The sequence below is a fragment of the Haliaeetus albicilla genome, chromosome 4, assembly GCF_947461875.1.
Source record: "Haliaeetus albicilla chromosome 4, bHalAlb1.1, whole genome shotgun sequence".
In the NCBI taxonomy this organism is placed as follows: Eukaryota; Metazoa; Chordata; class Aves; order Accipitriformes; family Accipitridae; genus Haliaeetus; species Haliaeetus albicilla.
In genome coordinates this window covers 7,383,022-7,400,439 of record NC_091486.1, presented here as the reverse complement: position 1 = coordinate 7,400,439, position 17,418 = coordinate 7,383,022, and the positions used below count along the sequence as shown (strand labels likewise).

The window sequence follows — 17,418 nt, the reverse complement described above, 5'->3', positions numbered from 1 at the left end:
GCAATCAGTCCTAAAACAGGAAAAGAAATGAACTGACAGCTTATCCCTCTAATACAAATATGTTCATGCGATCAGCCTGGCGCAGGAGCTGCAGCCTGGACACCCAGAGGAGGTTGTGGGCCAGCCCTCCTGCACCGTGTTATTTAAGGCCACTGGTTTTAGCTAAAGCAGCAGCTGTTACAAAATGCAGGAAATGTGTTGTTCATCCCCCATTCTCCTTTAATTTCTTGTTTAAAAAAAAAAATAAAAATCTTACAGCTGGAAAGATCTTGGGTCTGAAGAGAGTTCGTAGAACATACGAGATGGCCGGATCCCAGTGGGGCTTTTCTTCTCATCTCTGAGAAGGAACAGGGAAGAGCAGAACAGGAGTTTCATTTCCACTAGTCGCTTCCTGATAGTCTAATGACATTTTTGGTTAGACCTGCCGGTAAGTTTGTAGCGAAAACATATGTTTTGTCATACATTGTAATGATGGTACCTCTGCTGAATTTAGAAACGTGATAAAGAAATTTTCAGAGGAGTTCCTAAGTCCCTATTGCTTTGTTAACATTTTTTAGCATCCTATTAATCACTCGCTATGTATCTGTCAACAGCTGATATTGTGGATTAAGGAAGATTACAACTCATTTCTCCAGTGGCTGTTTTCTTTAGGTTTTAGCTCTGTGGGCACTTTGCCATTGACTTCACTATGACAAGACTGAGCCCCTTGCTTTTATGAACACCTTGTAATGCTTTCCTGACTCAGAGTGCTTTTACTTTACAAGGTACCTAAATGGTCATCCAGAGGGTAAATGTTTTGATTTTATTATTTCTGGAAGAAGGGCTAATATACTTTCAGTGCTGAACAAACAGTCCGTGAGATCTTGATTTGCAGATGTTTTCATACAGATAAATGTTGGCTTTGTTTTTTCGTGCTTGTGCAGATGATGTCATTTGTTATTTGGAGAAAGGGGATGGTATTTGAGGAAATTCAGATAAAAGTTCTGCAGATGTAATACATTTAACTCATAGACCTTCTCCATTATTTACTAGCAACTACAGTCTCCAAATTTACATGTTGGTTATCCACTTTGGGATGCAAAGAAATCCCTGTGACTCATATGATCCAACACAAAGCAGAAGTAATTAACACTGGAGAATCAAACAACTCAACTGTGAATAACCTTCAGTCTAAAAATGATTCACCCAAACTTACTTCCTTGTGCCAGAACTTGTTTTTACAAGCTTAAAAATAACAATGACAAAAATACAAATTTCAGCCTAAATGTCCTTCCTGAGCTTATTTAATTGTGATGGCTTGCCTCCGAGGTCTCATCCTTCTCAGCTCCCTTCTCTGGCAGAACAACACCCCCCCTCCATGGCCTTATCTCAAGGCAGCCAAATTAAGGAAAACTTTCCTCCTGTGCTCAGGGGACACCGGGTCGTGGCCAACCTCCACCCTGACTCACTCGAAATTCCTGCCAAATGTTAATGCAGTTTTTTTGCTTCAGAGCCTAAGGTGACACAAAACAAACGACGTGCGCTCGTCTGGGTGTTTTACTAGGAGCGTCTCACCCAATTACAAATGCCTTAAAACAACAAGCACTGCCAGAGCCTACCTTCATTGCACTTTGTATAAATTATTCCTGAGCCACTGCTTAATGTTTATTAATATTTCTGATGCTTCTGAAATCTTAAACTAAGAACATTAATATATCCCGTAGTACAAATCCTGGTAAAGGTATAAACGGGAGAGTAAACTTCTTGCTTTCTCTTTTGTATGGGTGAGCTGTATTTCGCGTCCCTGTACATGAAAAGGAACAGCCCCCTCCCCCCCCGCAACAAATACAGTCCCCAAATTAATTCTTGTTCTGGTGGGAATTTAAATAAATCTTCCAATTCCATCACTCGGCAAGAAATTGCTTTTGAACATAATTAGCATTTATACTGGTACTGGAGTCTTGTTTATTTATGTGTCACAATGGTCCCTGAAAAATGTAAGAATATATACGAAATTTCACTCAGGCTCAGACAAAAACTCCACTTTGACCAGAATCCTGTCCCGTCTAGGGAGAGAAGGAAAGTAGGAAATAAAGAAAATAGTCAATCTTCTATGACATCTTTCTTTTTCTTCCCCCATCCTCCCCTGCCTTTTGATGGCCCAGGGGGAGGAGAGGTGGGCACCGGGAGCCAGCCAGGAGATGCTCCCTAATGTTGCAAGGGGAAGAGATGGAGGAAAAGTTTTTCCATCACACAGTTTCAGTCCTCTGGGGAGAAACATATGAGCTCATCACGGTGACACCGAGTGTGTTTCCAGCTGAGGGTGAACAGTTGGCAAAGCAGAACTGGTGGGTTGTCTGTCGGCTCTCAGTGGCTGCTTATAACATTTTTTCTAGCAGGTCTCGTAATTTTATTATCAGATTTAAGTTGCTGTGAAGACAGAGCACCAGCGTTGTGGTGCAGGATGGCGCCTTTTGGTAGGCTGGGTTTGGGCAGGACTTCACCTCTGTGCTAGGTGATGGCTGCCTCTTTCGAAAGCCCATACGCTGGGTTTGTCAGGGCTGGCTGTGACTCCTGTTGTGTCACTTCGCTCCTTGATCTGCCATTAACATTCATGTACACCCCTACTGCAAAACAGTTTGTCATCTTCTGCTTCCAAAATCAGGCTAGAAATCATATCAGAGAGTACCTGCTGTTAAAAACTTCTCACTTGGCTATTCAACAGAGAAACATTTAAATCTGAGCATGCAAAGGGAAGATCATTTTTGTAATTAAGGTCTGTCCCTGTTCCCAGAAGAGCTGCATTTTGCACGGGGCCCTGCCATGGGCTTCCCCAGTCTGGCCATAATCACTTCATCTTGCTGGGTCCCAATTTTCCATCTTTAAAATCTTCCTTTCCTTGCAGGCAGGTCATGAGGCTAGATCCATTACTGTAAGTGAGAGGCTTTATTACTGAGGTGATAAGTGTCATGCCAATACAATAGTAATAATAAATAACTTCTCTAAAAGTGTAAAAGGGTCTGACATTATTAATTGCAAGTCAGGCACTTGCAGTGTGTGTGGACTGGGATTGAATGCAGAGCAGACAAAATATTTTTCTCTTGCTCACATTTTTGTACTTTGGAAACAAATGGCTTTTCTTCAGCTGAAACGTCCTTGGTGCATTGACCCAGCAAGAAACCTCTCACCAGTGCAAGTCCCCATCACTCCCGTCAGGGCTCAGATGACCTGCCAGGGTGCAAAGGTGGAGGGAAACGCCTCCGAGAGGCAGGGGAGGTCTTGCTTGATCCTGTAAGCTTTTCTATTTGTGTGCTTTCAGAATTGCTCCCTATTTTCCCACAATATTCGTTTCAGCCCCCTTTCATCCATGGGAATGGGACAGCCACGTGAAAGGCTTCCCAAGAGCAGCCTGCCATGATACACAGGCAAGGGAGGCTTTCTGCATCGATTGCCCCGGGGGTCCTTCTGAAATACCTGCCCATAACTGCAGCCCTGGGCGTCGGCACAAAACCCCCGATGCTGACCCAAAGCATCTTTGATCTGCTCCCACCTGCTGCCTCTATGTGCTGCAAGTGTCATCCCTCTGACCATGAGGCTCTTCTGCCTCTCTCAGCCCTTTCTGCTTTCAGCCCATAAAGATGGAAATTCGCCCTTTAGCTAACACGTACCTAAGGATAAACAGATAATATTGAAATGCTGCATGGAAAAAAGATCTACAAAAGTAAACCCTGCAGGAGCAGGCCACACAGCTTTCTTTTTGTGCAAGGGGCACAACTTGTCCTCAAATGTCCCATGTGCCAGCTTACTGTCGCTTCTCCTCCCAAGGGCTCCTGCACCAACCCTCTCCTCCAGCCAGGCCAGCAGAGCCGCTTGCCAGCCCTCAGGCTTCTTTCAGCCCTTCAAGCACATGGTGATCTGGTGATGCCTTGCAAAGGGAAGTGTCTTCCTCAACCGGGATGAAAAAAACCCCAAATTTTGTCTTTGCTTCATCTGCGAAGGTTTCTACAACCCAGTCGCTCGACATCAGTCTCCGGCAGAACAAGGAAAAGCCTTTCTCTCGGTGACAACCATTATTTCTCGTGATTTTTGCCATGCATTTAAAAGATATGATAGTATTCATGTGGGGTTTTTTTCTGGTAAAAGATTAGATGTAAAGCCATTCTCTTTATGCTTTTTTTTTTCATGCATTCCAGACATTTCCTGTCAAGATGAAACTGAGCTTGAGACATTTCAGCTTGAGGAATGAGAATCTGGGGGAAGTTCTTAAACACAGAAAACCAAGATTTAGGATAGGAACAATTCGAAAACCTTAAAGGTGGCAGATTTCTCTTGTTATAATCATATAACTTAAAGAACGTATAAAATGCAGCCTGCTATATAGCCACAGAAAATCCTGAGTTCTTTAAAACTACAATATTTTCTTCCTAAAATATTTTGCATGTCAGTTAAATCTTATCTGAAAGAGAAGGAAATTACAGTATCTGCAGAACCTTAGCTGATGCTGCCGTCACGGTACAGGAGAACCACCCTGCTTGAAATGCTTAGACAAATACAAACCAAGCACTTTGCAATGTCATTCATGTAAAAAATGGTGACCCAACCCTCAGCAAATCCTGTATTTCATAGGACCACTTGCACAACAAGCAGAAATACAGCACTGGCATCAAACCTGTCCTTTTTTAAAGAGTTGGAAACTTTCTTTTCTTTTTCCTTTAACAACAAATGCAAATGCTCTAAATCTTCTCAGTCCTAAGTAGAGATGGTGTCAGGTGACTTCAACAGGAGGCAATGCTTTTAGTTGCTTATAAAAAATGTGATTTCACGCATCTCTCTTGCAGGCTATTATTCAGCGATGAATGTGCCAAAGGCCTTCACAATGCCCAAAAAGTAACTAAAGCTCTTTGTTAAAGGCAGAAGTTGGTCTCACCTACTGCAGGGCTTCAGCACAAAGCATTGCACAAGGCTGTAGCCTACCCTGTACGTCCGAGTCGAGATGCTCGTAGATAAGTTCACTGAGCAAAAGCAGGTCACATCAGCAGACATAATGTGTCCTTTGAACGTCCGGTACCTCATTTTCTGTCCTCTACTGTGGCATCTATCTTCCTTTGATCATTGAGTAAAGGGCGGTTGTTTCATTACAATGGAAATAAAAATAGTTGATGCGAGAGAGTGGTGTTTTGCCTATTCAGAATGACAGTGGAAAGTTGCACTTCTGAGTTAGCTGGAATAGAGTGAACGTTATTAAGTGCTGACATGAAAAAGACCTCTCAAAGGAGATAATGCCTTCATCCAATTAATCCTTCCTAATGAACTTACCCTTCGGAGGTGGGCAGAGCACTTTCAGCGTGAAGTTTGCTCCCTGTGATCATTTGTGCCAATAAAAGTCTTGCAAGAAAGCTGATGAAAACTGATGTGAATGCGCCTGAAGTGAATTTATTTTGATATTTGACTTGTCAGGAAAAAAAAGTGGTTTGTACTTTTCAACCCGATCTTCTATTCTGCTCTCTCTTGATGATTTCTATTCTTTAATAACTGCCCGAATGATAATAAGGCTCCTAGGCATCTGCTTCCCTTTGAATTTGCAGCTGAGAAAATTCCATGTTTGAAATCCTTGGAAACAGAGTTTTATTTGATAACCTGTATTTTTGAGGTGGATAACTACTTTGCTGAACACCTTGATGGTTATTTCAGTAAGAGTAGTCTGAAAATGCTCTTCTGGCTCTGAGGAATTTCGACTGAGGAAAGCAGCCTTTTTCCACCCAAGCTACGTTATAATGATAGTTTGCACTTAGGCAGATTCTTTTATCGAAGCATGTTTTATTCATCAGTTCACCAGACCATCAATTGGTTTTGTCTAATTGTGACTCTCTTTATACCACACAGGCTTGGAAGTCCAACCGTGACAGTTTTTTACTGCTTTTCCCTGTGCTTTGGAGATCTCAAGAAAGAAAGTGCCACAGAGAGGGGGAAAAAAGTGCAAAAGTTCAAACAAAGCAGAGGGTGTCAAACTAAAACAAATCCAGGGGGAGGAAAAAAGTCAGAAGAATTGATAAGGAGATTTTTTAGATCATATATTTATGATGTGTCAGTTCTTTTATAAAACTGGGAGCTCCTGTTGAACTGCAATTAGAACTGGTTCTAGATAGCCAAAAGTGTGAGACCATTTCCAAATGAGGGCACCTGGAATTAGCCACCTAGTTCCTACTTCTATTTTAGGAACTCATACTAGTGATCTGATTTTCACAGATGCCAGTGGGTATTTTTGTGGCCTTAAAAAAAGAAAATGTGCCTGAAAATTAGGGCTTAAGTTGATAAACCCAAATACCCAAATTTTAAATGTTGGCCGCAGCAACTTGTCCACTGCAATAAAAAGATTCAGTAACATGATCATGAATAGTGAGAATAAGTCCTCTCCATCTCCAATCTAACCAGCGAAAGAAAAGATATTTAATGAGGACAATGGAGCTAATAGCTGGGGAGAAATTATTTTCCAACTGCTACACATTTTTGGGGTCATGATAAAATTAGCCACTTTGAATTTGTGCAGCCCAGTTTCATACCTCACATGAAGAATTGGGATAATTTTTGAGCACCGCAAGCAGCTAATACTTCTCAGCCCCTGTGGCAGGAAGGTATAGTTTTTAAATTGCACTTTGTTAAATATGGTTGTGGAAGAGCCGGTGTATCCAGGTGATGGGCACTGAATTAGTATTTCTCTCCGTATTCTGGAAGAATCTCTCAATCACAGTGAGACTTTATGGCCTGTTTTTTAATTTCACAGTTATAAAGATGAACATACAACTTTTTCAAAGAAATAATTAGGTATCACAGAATAAAGAATTTCCCTACCAAATAATAACAACACATTTAATTAAATGAAAAAATATACTAGCTCTAACAGATTTTAGTGTCTATAATTTATTTCTAGATTAACTGGTACTTTATAGTCCACCCCACTTAGTGCGTAATAATGCCTTTTTAAATTATTATTTCTGCTTCTGTTCCATGTAGGTTAGCAACTATTACATCTATTCTTTTCAATGAATGTCTTAATATAGTTCCCTTCCAATGAAAATATATTTCCTTTGCTCATTTTTGCCAGACATTGTACGTCTGCATCTGTTCTGTATGCCGGGGCTAAACCAGCATACGTGCATCTTTCTTTCCCCGGTGGTCCCATCGACAAGCTCGGATTCGAGCGGGTGCTCCTGTTAGGGGCCATTGCTGCTGCTGCAACGAATTGCTGGTGCATTCTGTTACCAAAGTCTTCAAAATCAGCTGTTTGGGTGGGTTGTTTTTTTTTACAACATCCCTATCCCTGTTGGTACTGGTGATAGCCCCCAGCTATCAACAAATTTTTGTCACCAACAAATTTCATGTTTCTGTCATTTTTGCTAAGACTTTTACTGAAATTACTATCTGTGATTAGTCCATAGACATTCCGCAGTGAATTTTGTTTAGTCTGACATTTGCCTTTTCAAAATACCATCTAGCATCTCTCTTTTAGCCATTTCCTCACCCACTTCATCATCTCCGGATGGCTCTCCTGTTGAGATAATCATCCCCCATGTGGCAAAGACAGGAAAGATTAGAATGGTGGCATTTTTTCAGTCTAAGTAAGTAAACAGGTAAATAATCTTCCCAAAGAAGAGCCCATCCAACATGATCTGTGCCATGCCCGAGGACCCTGTGGTGCACTACACCCTGTTTTCCATTTCAATCTCTACACTTAAAGTTTCCTCCAGCCTTTGCACCAAAACCAGTCCCACAAATGAGGTCAGGCAACCAGGGCTCTGGGTTCCTGCATCACATTTTTCAGTCTGTGGTCTCATCGCTGTACTCCTGACTCGACAGATTTATTACAGCTCTTTCCTCCTAGACTTGTGACGTTACATTCTTGCAGCTGAAAAGAAAACACATATAAGCACACGTAATTGCTTGAAAACTGACAACAGGTTAATTAGGGCAGCTTATGGTCCTGGGCTGGCCATGCAGGTTGTGTAGTGGCTATAAAACCTGAACCTAAGCAATCATGAGGTTCAAAAAAGCAAAAGACATTTGTGCTCACCCTAGTCTTCAAGCTTCTGTCTTTCTCTTTCATATGATCCCCCCCTCAGGAGTACTTTGGGCTTGTGACTCGGAGCAGGAGGAGGGAAATGCTGCTGTTGTCTTCCAGAGCACTAGCAGTTCAGAGAAGATGTGTTCCCTGAGTTTGGTTTTAAAAGCTTAGACATGCTTTTTGGCTTGTGGCTGAGCTGATGCTTGAGTGATTCCTCTGATCATAAAAGACACTGATGCATCAGCATCAGCCAACACCAGAGCCATCTATTTACCCAGGGAAGTGCTGCAATAGATCAATGTTAAATGCTTATTTGCGCTTCACTGCTCCAAGGCACAGAAACTAATTACCAAAGATAAATTAGCCCTTGTGACAATGACTAAGAAATACACGTCCCAGGATAGACCACCTTGACCACAAACACACATAATTCTCCCTCTGATTAGGAGCGGCAGAGGGTTAGGCGGCGTATCCTTCAGCCAAAACTCTCTCAGGGTGGAGCGCTGTTGGGTTTGTCTGTGTGCCGAGGAGCCAGCACCGTTTGCTGAGCCCCTGACTCTTCCTTTTCCCTATACGAGTCGGTCACTTGACTCTTCTGTGTCTCTGTTTGCCCAGCTGCAGATTAGCAGCAGTAATAAAACGCCTTATGCAGATACCAGAAAACACAACTGGTGGCAAAACCTCCCCAAGGGTGCTGCATTAACACATGAGCTTTCCCTTTACATGCTGCCTGCTTGGGAACAACACGTGCCTTGCTCCTCTTCTGTATCGCCTGTACACCAGCTGGTAGCAAGTTGAAAGTTTTCTGTGTTGTATGTGAATGCAAAGAGGGTTTTTTCAGCAAAAAGCCCTCAGTGGTTCTCATTGCAGCTATAATCAGTGTGTGGACAACACAGAAGAGAACTTGGCAGGATTGCAATTGGTTTGTAATGCAATTGCTCCAGTGTTGCCTCCCCTGAACCTTTTGCTTCTCTCTTCCTCCTCCAAGAGTTGCCAAAGCCGGTGGATCTGAATCTAGAAATATCTACCCCTCTTATTCCCTTATTCTCTAACTGGCAAAAGTGTCTGTAGCTCAGGGATGCAGGATGGATCCCCAGGTCCCTGGGGGAGGTGAGTGCCTGGGAGGCTGCAGGGCTGCTCTCGATTTTCCCTGCAAGGAAAGCAGGAGCGAGCTGCTTCCATTAACTTTTTGCCCCCGAGCCCTTACAAAAGAGCTTGCAGTCAGGCTGAGCACTGCACGTTCAGCAAATTGTGTAAAACCAGCAGAGTACAGGGAGCAGCACAGATATAATGGACTCAAGTCTGTACACTGCATCCATCGTAATGAGCTCAGGGGAGATCTTCAGGACTGCTGTAGGAATAACTTGAGTGGGGAAACCTCCTAGAACTGCTTTGGGAAGGGTTTCTGGAGGTGATGTGGCCCTGCACACTCATACAGCGCTTGGGGCCGCAAACCCAGCCTGCCGGGGTGGAGGTCGTGCTGGTGTCTCAGCATCCGCAGCAAAGCTCCTCTGCGACACAGGTGGGTTAAACTGCAGCCCTCAAATAACTCCAAAATGACTACGTTGCTTCCCTTCTCTGTGGAAAGTACACCTACTGACTGATGTATCTTAGGATTGCACTTGCCTTTTTCACCTGGTTGCATTACCGTGGCACCACAGACTCATCTCTTGCTGCAGCAGAGCAGTCCCTTGCTTATCACCTTGCACCATCCCAAATTCTGTTTTCAGCTCTCAAAGACATCTGTTCCTTTCAGTGTCATATCCCAATCCTCTATACTGAAGGTGTCCCCTGGATTTGTGGCATCAGCACATTTTTATCACCACACACTTCATTTTCTGCCAAGATCATTAATGGAAATATTAAGCAGTGTGACTGGCCCTTGAGGAAGACCCTAGAAAACGCTGCCGGGTCTGGTGCTCCTTTCAGCACTATTCATTGCTGGACCCCCAAGTATACTTAAGAGGTATAACCTCTATTTTTATAATTATGTTTTGACAAGCTAATATTTTCTAAATATGAAAATCCAAATTTCTGCCTGGGCAGCTGCAACACCACTTCTGGCTCCGTGGCACCCTCTCCCCACCAGTTTCCCGACCAGCAGAGCAAAATGTTGAAGCAGTTGGTGGAGGCAGCCGAGCTGATGGCTGCTGCATGCCCACTCACTGCGGCTCTTCTAAGACCCACTATGCTGGATGGAGTGGGCACGTTGGCACCAATTGCCAGGCGTGGGGACACCGACCCTGGCTCTCCCTGCTTCGGGAGGCAGCCAAGCCCCCAGCATCGCCATGGGGAAAGGATTTGGCCCCGACTTGTAACCCGGTTGGCTTTTAGAGCATCTCCTCAAGATGTGGCTTCTGGGTCTGAAGTTACAAACCTGTGCTCACCCAGGTTAGGTGACATGGAAATCATATTACACGTGGGCAGTGTTGCAGCTGCTCTGCCAAAGCCACCTGGCCAATTATTTTCATAATTTTGATTTCAGGCAGCAGAGGTCAGCATTGCCCTGCTGATGGGCAATGGCGCTTCCCACCTGCAGAGAACAGCAAAACATCGCGAAGAGCAATTTTTATTAGTCCTTGTTCTTTTATGGCGACGAAAGGGGCACGAATGGTGTCTTTGAGCTGCTTGAGGGGCAAGTGACGGAGCCACCAGCTGCGCCTGCAGGGGAGGTGGCGAAGGAGCCTGTGAGGTGGCGTTTCACATGTCATGGGATGTTCAAGGTGCCTGGGGACAGCCGAGACGTCCTCAGGGTGCTGCCATGAGACCTGTAGGACACCTATGTCCATCCAGAGTGGCAGCAGCAGAGAGGCTGATGTCTCTGGCATGGCAAACATCCCCAGACACAGGCAGGTGATGGAGCCTGGGGGTGTTGGCCATGCTGGGGATGTTCCCCCAGTCCTATTTGTATAAGGACTGATTTTGTCTAATTTACATCTTGTTAAATGGCTAACAGATATTATAAGCATGTGACTGACCCAGCTGTCATTGCATATAGATAATTATAACACTTCTAAACAACCTACTGGACAGTCTAGTTAGTCCATTAAATAATTTCTTGTTCTTTATAAATGTACTTTTGACATAACGTGAGAAAGGGAGAGGAAACAGAGATGTGAGCAGACCCTCAGGGGAACACTTGAAGGTCTTGAAACCCTCCACAGCACTGCTCGCGTGGGGAGTCAACCCATGGAGGGGAGCTGGCCTTGCCAGAGGAGAAGGGCACGAGTCTTCTTGTTTGGGGCTGAGCTGTTGGGTGGACAAGCCTTGGTCTGAACCATGGGGCAGAGGTGGCAGAAAACCTTCATGGCCCTAAATATGTCATGTAGTGCACTCCTCCACCACATGATTTGTTCACAGTTCCAATCCTAAAAGTATCTTTAGGATATGTTAGGCAGGTAAGTGATGGAAACTTCTGTTGTCTGAATGTGTGATTTGTAAAAGAGCTTTGAAACACACAAGTCATTTGAGGCTTTTAACACAGAAATTTTGTGTTTATGCTTGGTGGTCATTAAAGTTGTATCTGATCAAGAATATGCAAAGACCCATGACATTTGCAAGATACCAATATAGGCTGCACGTCGTAACTGCTTACTTAGACTTTAGCCTTTTTTGCCTTTTTTTTTTTTTTTTTGGTCAGATTATATTATATCTTCAAAAGTCCTGAACCATTTTCCTCAGTAACCCGTGCCTTTAGCACAGGGACAATGCTCTGTGTGTATGAACACCAGGTTGTCCAGCCATCCCTTTCCTGCTGCCTGCTTTTGCCTGTTCTGTGGCTCCAGCCCACAGCAGATTCCTCCCTTGTAAACATAGCATTATGGAAGTATTAGTAAATGTGTAACACTTATTTTCAGAGGCATCAGCCTGACATCAGGCAGCCCATCCACCAGGCAGACCATCTAATTCCTGCCCTATGTCCCTAATATTTTTTTCTGAGCTAGGAAATTCACCTTTCTGATTAGGAGTAATCTTTATTTTGAAGTCTTTGTTTTTTTACCTACATTTTGAGTGATTCAGCCAGGCAGTTTTCAACCCATATGTTCTGCACCATGTTAATGTTATATCACTCTCAGTGCATAACCAAAATATTACCTATCACCGAGATAGCGGCTGTACAAATCAAATCGGTTGCCTCAGCATTGTTGCCTTCGTCGGCCAAAATCTTAATGTCATCATAAACTCCAGAGGTTCCTGACAGGAGCAGACTCCATCAGATGTGCTGGCTGGCACTCACTGTACATCTTCTCTTGAAGCAGGGAAATGGCATGGTGCAAAGCTCTTCCCAGAAGCCTGAATGGCCCATGGGGACTGTACTGCCACCTGTGTGAAGCAAAAGGGCTTTTATGGCTCCAGATGTCTGGGCAGTGGGTGGATGGCTGAGGTGCTGGCCAGCCTTTGGCCTGGGTTGAGGGAAATGGCAGAACTCAACAGCTTTGTATCTTTCCTATTACGCTCCAGGAGGTACAAAAGGAGCTACATTTGGGCCAAGTACCTAACCAAAATAAATAATTGGAAGGGTGGATTCGGTGTATCCTGGTAATGACAAGGAAATCTAGGTGTAGTGGTAAAGCTGGTGAGCTTGCCCTTCAGCACTAGCTATCCAACTGAAGCTCAACATGAAATTACCTCAAAAATGAGTGTGATGTGGCAGACTGCTAGATGGGTCTAGGCAAGCTGTCTAGGGAGACCAGAAGTGAAGTCTGTTAGATGAACAAATTCTTATTGCCATTTCCTCAGCTCCCCTCAGACATTTACTGTGTTGCATACATTTCTCTGCTTTCTTAAATTTTCCATCTCTTGCACTTGAATGCGATTTAGGAAGACAGTCCCATGAAAAACCTACATTAGACCATAAACGAGAAGTATACTAGTGGGACAAGGATTAACAAAGCAGTTTTGGTCTAAAGAAATTTGGATGAGGTGCCACAGCGAGGTGAAGAACGCACTCCTTGCACCCCAGTACTGTCACTGGAGCAGCCTGGACTTGGGTGCTCACTGGTCTGCCCACCTCTCCACCCTGCAGTTTGAGAGATGTTTTCTGCTGAGTTCATAAAAGAAACACAAGGCAGAATCCCCTGGCTGTGGCAATAGATTCAATCAGTCTCAGTCCGTTAGTTTAAATAATCAATAGCTGTAAGTGCCATAATGCTGTTTCCTACTTCATCACAACAGCTGAAAAGTTACAGAAGGCCGCGTGTAACTACAGGCGCTCTCTCCGTCAACTTCAGGATAATTAAACTATTTGGGCGAAAGACAGGTTACTTCTCTCATTAAACCTGGTACATCCAGCTTAAACAGAGCTGATCAATGGAAGAATAAGGCATATTTTTATCAAGGCTTTTCATGGCATTATCATGTTACTAACACCACTCAGCAGCTCAGTATGTGTTTTGGATGGCACAGCTGCATCTTCCCGGCTGCCAGAGGGTCCCTTCTCTTCGTGGTGCTGACCTCGGTTGCAGGGGCCTGAAACAGAGATGTGCCCCTGTTTTTGAATGATTGCTAAAGATCCCACTCCCTTGCTCTGGGAGCAGTAAGTAACACCAAGGCTAAATAAATAAATAAATAATGATGATGATGGTGATGATAATAATAATAATAATAATAATAATAATATCCCTTCTTCCCAACTTTCCTGCCTTGTTCCCATGCTGTAAAACCTCTGTCTGGAAAAAGGTGGCTCCAAAGTTTTATATTAAGCTCCTTCTAAAGCCACTGTGTATGGTAGATGCAGCTTTTAAGCATGCTGGGGAAGTTCTTGATGTCTGCATTTCGAAGGGCCCAAACTAAGGCCAGGTTGGTTCTTCACAGCCTGCCGACTCCCCCAAAATCCTGACCATGATGTCAGAAGCAGGAGCAGCTGGAGGGGCTGTGGCAACGCTGGGTCCTGGTGCACAAAGGAGACCAAACTCAGCTGCAGAGACTGGGAGAGCCTTCGCTTACCCCCTCAGCAGCCCCAGTTGCCCAAATCCCTTTTCTGCCCCTTTTTGCCACCCCTGGGAGGGCTTGGCTGGTAGCAGGGTGCCTGCCCCACTCATTCCTTCACTGCTGCCGGGAGTGTCGGTGACCCCGGCAGACCTCAGACTCCTCTGCCAGCGCTGAATTTGGATGAATTTGGATGGGGAAGCAGCTCCAGCCTGGGCAAGGGGTGAAAAACACTTTGTAGGAGACAGCGTCACAAGGTACCAGCCCGGGAGGTGCTGTGGGTTTTGGTGCGGGGAAGGATTTGGCTGCAGCAAAGAAGGATGCTACAAGTGTCTTGGTGATGGTTCCCAGCGTAAAACCCAGATCCCTGGGGAGGGCTGGGGACCGCAGTGCAGCAATGCATTAAACTCCCGTGACACCTGCAACTGAGACCCTGTCCTCATCTTGCCCATGTGGCCACAGTCCCCTCTTCTTGCTTAAAACATGATTAGCTCTGGCTCTTCCCCAGCCCAGCCCAGGGGTCCCAGCACTGGCAAAGCCATGCCCAAACCATGGGGTGCCTCCATCTCCAGGGTGGGACAGCCCAGCATCAGCACACTGGACCAGGACCATAGACCCCTCTGGGTGTGATGGAAGGTTGTAAGACTCCTCAGCCCGTAGGAGGATGAGTATGAAACCGAGAGCAAAGCACTGGCTACCTAAACCACTGTTTACAGGGTAACTGCAATGACTCACAAAATCATTTATGAATATTTCAGGCATGAAAATTTGCATTGCATTTCTGCATTCTGTAAATGTTCCACGGTTTTTGAGTGAATTATTTTTCAACCTCAATTATAGCATCATTTATTTCTTTTCAGCGGGTACAAGCACCCTCCAAATTAACAGTACATTCCTATTAATGTTCCATTTCTGATGTGACAAAATGGTACATTCATCCCCAAATACAACTAGGCCAATGAACTAAAAAATAGGTGATTAACAGAAGCCCAATTCCTGGAATAAATCAAAGATTTGATGTGGAGGTTCTCGTCTCCCCAGCGAGTATCTTAATCCCTGGTTTATACGCTTATCTGCAGTGCATTTCTTTCTGCCAAACACTTTCATTTTTGCACAAAAGCAAACAAAAGGCAATTAAGTCCCCGTGGAACAAACCCAAATGTTTCACAAAATGGAATTCTTGGTTTCTGGCTGGCCTTAAGGTCATTTACTTTGGGAAGAGGTTGTTGTACTTTGGTCTGCAGTGAGACTGCACCCAAGGACTTTGGTGCCACAGCACTGCTGGGAGAAGGATGCTGGGGGTCTGTGACTATCCCCATACCAAAATCCTGGGTAGTCTCTGACTATCCCTCTGCCCCAAAATCCCTCTGTTCTAAGCCACTGACAAAAACAAGGTGAAAGAGGATAATCACGACTGGACCATGTTACTGGCTCAGGTAGAGACTGGGATTCTTTGTCAAAGCTGGTGCTTTCGTCTCATGGGTGACCCAACCCAGCAATTTTACCTTGTTTCTTGTTACCTGACTTGATGTTACCTTCCATCAGGAGGGATAAACACAAATTTTTCTTCATTTTTCTCTTTATGCTGCAGCTGCCCATCGTGCAGGACAGCCTGTGGGCGATGCAAAGCCACGATGCAAACTCGGGACATCGCAGGGGTCCATCCCCGACCCGGCCACCTCGCAGCCCAGGGAAGGCAGAGTCTGCCCAAGCCACCGAGCTCCACTCTTCTCTGCCTTAATTAGTGTTTTACACCACAGGAACTATTTGTGCCGCAATTGGAGCTTTTTTCCTAATTACTAAGAAACAGCAACAAGAAGCCTGTGAAAAACTACTGCTAGCTGAAGTGTGTGAAAACAGCATCGGCGCTTGGGTTTTATTTCATATACCCACCCAGCTACCAGTTGTTTAGCAGCTTCCCCAAACCCCAGCTTGCACTTACAGGCAGCGGTGGATTTCTAAACCTCATGGACCTTGATCTATGGACTTACCTAAAACTTATCACAGTGTTTACGCCAACAGCCCTGCCCTTACATTTGCCTCCTATTTTCTACTACTTTCATCGCTGTTCTCAGACTTGCTTTTTTCAGTTCCCTCGATGATACAACAGGGACAATTCATTTTGCCTGGAGCTCCCACTGTAACTTGGAAGTGAGGGGCTGCTCTAAGACAAGTAGCATCAATAGGAGTATTTTGCACATATATCCTGAAGATAGGAGCTGGAGGAATATCACCTGTAGGAGTTATAAGCTATGCAGATGTCTTTCAGTTTTAATCACAGCAACAGTTGGAGCCCCACAAACCTCTTCTGCAACCTATATGACAAGGTGAGGGGACAAAAGGAGGATTGTCCCCACCGTACAGAAACACAGACAAAGGAGGTGGCCTCAGTTTGCCTTAGCCCTTACCTGCCTGAGGGTGGGACGTGCCTTAGGGAAAAAGCTGTAGTGCGGTGGAGAAAATGGCAGGTTTTCTGTGCATGCTGGGATCAGTCTGACTGACACTTCACGCTCTGCTTAAATTTGTTAATTGACAGATGGGGTTGGACTTGTAGGCACCCCCAAAATAGTAGTGTCCTTTGTGGAGCTCATGCCCGGTTGCTGACGCAGCTCTAGTCTGGAAGAGACATCGTGTGTAACAGAAAGTGGCTGGAACAGGACGTCGTAACAGGGAGTGTTGTTTGCAGGCTAAAATAGTGGGGAATAAACAAATAAATAAATAAATAAATAATCCCCGGCTGCCCTGATGAGTTTTGCATGTTTCCACATTTTTATTCACCTATGGCTGTGCAGATGTTTGCCTCTGGAAAGCCAGAGCTGGACCACTTTTACATTTTCAAGCCTGGAGGCTGGAGGCTGAAGCTTTAACCCCATGTTACTCAGGAAGCATCCCACTGCCAGGAGGTCCCTCCTCTGGGCTCTGAATGGCATGGTTAGTAAAATCCATTAACTGCAGCAAGCTGGTGTATTTTTTTCAACTACCTTTCTTTGACATAACTGCTATGCTTTAATGAATTTCAGTTTGCTTTGCATTTTTATGTACCATACCCATCCTTGCATATCGTAACACAAAAGCTGTTCCCTGCTGCCTTCTCCTACCCTTCCCAGTCCCCCCAGAATCTGGATGTGGCTGCAACAGGGAAACACGCGTCCATAGCATAACGAGAAGGTGAACTCCTAGCACTGAAATCAGGACCAAATCCCGAAGCCCTTTTCTTATTTGTTTTTTTTTTTACCGTTAACTTTGCCAGGGGGTTGTCAGAGCAGAGACAAAATCAAACCCAAGTAAAACACTGAATATGATCTGCAGAGCAGTCTCATCTCAGAGCAGAGATTGCAAAGAGGATTCCTGCTCCATAAAAACATGAATACACATATATATAAAGAAACTCAGAGGCTTTTGTCTGTGGGAAGATGAGAGGTGAATAGGGATCAAAATAACAAGATGGCAAT

At 44.6% G+C, this 17,418-nt stretch overlaps 1 protein-coding gene and 1 long non-coding RNA gene across 2 annotated transcripts in view; one reads left to right on the top strand and one right to left on the bottom strand.

The window, feature by feature from the left end:
- Nucleotides 1-300: 300 nt before the first annotated feature.
- The window catches only part of HNMT (histamine N-methyltransferase), a 43,436-nt gene continuing 26,318 nt past the window's right edge, over nt 301-17,418 (top strand). Inside the window, exon 1 of the mRNA XM_069780781.1 lies at nt 301-427. The gene's annotated coding sequence lies outside the window, so the exon portion shown is untranslated. The remainder of the gene's footprint in view (nt 428-17,418) is intronic.
- On the bottom strand, nt 11,993-16,275 carry LOC138684969 (uncharacterized). Its single transcript, XR_011324188.1, has 2 exons — nt 15,487-16,275; nt 11,993-12,361 (listed from the first exon to the last, which is right to left on the bottom strand). It is a non-coding gene; the product is annotated as an uncharacterized lncRNA (long non-coding RNA).